The sequence below is a fragment of the Magnolia sinica genome, chromosome 1 (genome assembly GCF_029962835.1).
Source record: "Magnolia sinica isolate HGM2019 chromosome 1, MsV1, whole genome shotgun sequence".
In the NCBI taxonomy this organism is placed as follows: domain Eukaryota; kingdom Viridiplantae; phylum Streptophyta; class Magnoliopsida; order Magnoliales; family Magnoliaceae; genus Magnolia; species Magnolia sinica.
In genome coordinates this window covers 109,218,294-109,222,075 of record NC_080573.1, presented here as the reverse complement: position 1 = coordinate 109,222,075, position 3,782 = coordinate 109,218,294, and the positions used below count along the sequence as shown (strand labels likewise).

At 38.1% G+C, this 3,782-nt stretch overlaps 1 non-coding gene across 1 annotated transcript; it reads right to left on the bottom strand.

Annotated features, from left to right (window-relative positions):
* Positions 1 to 659: 659 nt before the first annotated feature.
* LOC131222255 (small nucleolar RNA R71) lies at positions 660 to 766 on the bottom strand. The gene has a single exon (XR_009159955.1). It is a non-coding gene; the product is annotated as a small nucleolar RNA R71 (small nucleolar RNA).
* Between the last annotated feature and the right edge of the window lie 3,016 nt (positions 767 to 3,782).

The following is a 3,782-nucleotide window of genomic DNA, read 5'->3' as shown; positions in this document are numbered from 1 at the left end:
AATTTCCTTCCAACTCTTTTCTCTTATTTTCTAGATTTCTATTTCTTCATTTCTCTTAAGTTTAGGTTTAGAATTTGAATTGAGGGCTGCGAGTGTTTCATACCCAAGTGGGTTCGTAACAACACTCTATGTCTCTTAAGTGAAGGAGTATTAGTTGAGGGGTTATCTATCCATCGCAAGATTAGACACTACTTGAGATCCTCAAAGTTAGCTGAGGTTATGGCCACAAATCAACCTCTTCTACCCCAACCTAGGGTGGAGGACATCCAGGATGAGAATGAGGTACATCAAGCACCCCCGCCTCATACTTTGTGAGATTATTTACAACATGCGGGGGTGAGCATGCCCTCATGCATAGTTTTTCCAGAAAATACAGGACACATGAATATCAAGCAAGGGGTGATCTAACTCCTTCTAAAATTTCATGGGCTTGAATATGAAAATCTGTATCTACACTTGAAAGAGTTTGATGAAATCATAGTCACTTTATACTTTCCTAACGTGTCTGAGGACACGGTCAGGCTGAAACTCTTTCCCTTTTCTTTGAAAGAGAAAGCTAAGATGTGGTTACATTCCTACATCCCCGATCTATTGGCACATAGAATGACATGACAAGGAAGTTCATAAAGATTTTTTTTTTTTCATATCACAAAACAAACACTCTTAGAAAGTCAATCATGAACTTCACCCAAAATGAGGATGAAACATTCTTCTAATGTTGGGAGCGGTTTAAGGATCTTGTCAGCCCATACCCACAACACAGATTTGAAACGTGCCGCATTACACACTTTTTCTATGATTAGTTGACATCTTCCATGCGCTAATTAGTCGAGACAATATGCAATGGGGAATTTATGAATAAAAATGTCGATGATGTGTGGGATTACTTAGATAGACTTGCTAAAAACGCACAATCATGGGACGCATACCCAAAATCGAGTACCACGTCTAGGCCCACTCAATCAAAGGAAAGGGGCAGAGTATACCCGCTGAAAGAAGATGATGATATCAACGTTACAGTAGCTAATCTCATAAAGAAATTCGAGGCCAAGGAATCAAGGAAGGATAAGGCTAAGGAAGTTGTTTGCAGTATTTATGATTGTAACAGTCATACAACTGAAAATTGTCCAACTATATCTGCCTTTCAAAAGATACTGACTAAGCAATCCAATGCCGTAAATAATTAACAAAGACCTTTCCATGGACCCACCTCTAATACGTATAATCCTAGTTGAAGAAATCATCCAAACTTCAGTTAGAGGAATGGACAAACTGCTACCCCTTAAGGTTTCTTTAATCAAATTCCAATAAAGGGAAACTTTCAAGAGGATCCAATTCTGAAACACATTTAAGACCAAGAGCTATTCAACCAAGATATCAGATTAGCAATAGGATCACTTATATCATCCATTCAAAGGATAGAGTGACACATAATGATTGGGGGAAAGGGGTTGCTTCATACTCAACCTCTCCCCAATCCCAGACTGCAATATGAGATAAGTGATCCAAGCTTTTCAGATAAGATGGAGTAGGCTAAATCTATCACCACTCTTAGGAGTAGGAAGACCATTGATAAAACTATTCTGGTTAGGGCTGAAAAGCCTAAGGACCAGGAAGAGGATAACAATAATAGACCTAGCATTGCTCCATAAGAATTAGAACCGGAACTTCAAGATAAGCCAGTGACTCTATTTCCCCAATGGTTGATTGCACCAAAATCTCTCTCTTACTTTCAAGATATTCTAGAGGTGTTGAAACAAGTGAAGGTCAATATTCCTCTACTTGATGCCGTAAAACAAGTACCTTCATATGCCAAATTTTTGAAAGACTTATGTATGACCAAAAGACAGTAAAATATTCAAAAGAAATCTTCTTGACTGAGAAAGTGAGTGCCATCTTAAAACAAGATGTGTCACAGAAATTCAAAGATCCCGATAGCTCAACCATATCATGTGTAATCGAGAACTATCAAATTGCGCACACACTTCTTGACTTATGAGTGAGCATAAATCTGATTCCCTACTCGGTGAACAAACAGTTAGGTTTGGGTGAATTAAAACTCACCCCAACCATATTACAACTTGTCGATCGCTCAGTTCGTGTACTGAGAGGGGTAATCAAGGATGTGTTAGTATAGGATGATAGATTCTACTATCCAGTAGATTTTATCGTCCTATATATAGAACCCATCAGTAACACAAACACTCAGATTCCCATCATTCTTGGTCGCTCATTCCTTACCACTTTAAACGCAATCATCAATTGTAGGAATGGAGTCATGAGTATGTCTTTCAGGAATATGACATTGGAGTTAAATATCTTTTTCAATACTAGCAGACAGTTGGAGGATGATGATGATTTTCACGACTGATGATTTTCACGACATTAACATAATTGACTCTTTCATAGAAGATAGAACACTTCCGACCTTATCCTCTGACCCTCTAGAGATGTGTCTAGCCCACTCCCATGATTTTAATGATGACATGATTAAGGAGATAGGTGTCATGCTTGATACTGCGCCGATACTTGAAGTTAACTGGTGAAGGCCACAATTTGAAGAGTTGCCTCAAACCGATGCAGTGCTCCTACCATCTAACCTCAAAGCACCGAAGCTTGACCTAAAACCTTTGCCCTATGATTTGAAATATGAATATTTAAGCCAAGATGCGACATACCAGGTGGTGATTTCTTCCCACTTTGAACAGCAACAAGAGAGTATGCTCATTTCTACTCTCGGGAAAGATAAAGGAGTTATTGGACATGTTATCACAGATCTCGATAGGATGAATGAACTCCTTTTAACTGAATATTTTGACTCTTTAGATGATTGCTTGGCACACTTTGAAGATTCGAATGATCCCATGATACAAGAAATAGTGGATGCCTCGTAAGACAATACCTCAGTAATTATCACGGACCGAGAGAACCCTTATGCTGAAGTACCTCCTCCCCCAGATCCTGAATGTTTACCATTAAAGGAGGAGCTGAAAATTGAACCAAAGAGTGAAACTTCGATGTGTGTTGAGATTACACCACCTACTACGAATTTTTTTGATTTTCATCTAGTTGTAGTCTCTGATTCATCATGGTGTACTAACTTCGAAATCTTTTCTGTCATAAGTGAATCGTATATACTTTGAACACGTCAAAAGATTACAAGGAAACTTTATGCTGAGGTCCATCGTTTTCTCTGGACATCATGCTCCAGGACATCCAAGCCTACTGTAAAAAGGGCTTGTGGATGATCTTGTTGAGAAACCTTTTAAGAAATTTACCAAGATACTGGCCGAAGAAAGAACCTGGATGCATGACTAAGTAGATTTCCCGTGCTTTCACAGTTGAGGATTAGAATTTGCTGCTTTCATAGGACTAGGGTAGTTTGCTTTATACCGTTCTAGGATAGTCAGTTATATGCCATTAGGTTAGTTTGCTTTTGTTGATTTCACTCGTGTTGACCCGCTTTCATGCTGAGATCTCTTTGGAAGAAGCCATTTAATCTTCTCGTTAGGTTCTATCTTCCCATCACTTTTCTTTCAATTTCATTGTCTCATGTGCATTGCATGTTTATATCTTTTACATTGAGGACAATGTAAATTTTAGGTTGGGGGTGGGAGATTAGGTTACCTAATCAGTATTTTCTTGGTTTCAAGCAAAATTTGTGAAATTTAAAAAAAAAAATTCTAAAATTTTTTATGAATTTAAAATGATATTGAAGGATACTCTTGATATAGAAGTATAAGATACTTGATGTTAGCGATTTACAACTCGTGGATTCAGTT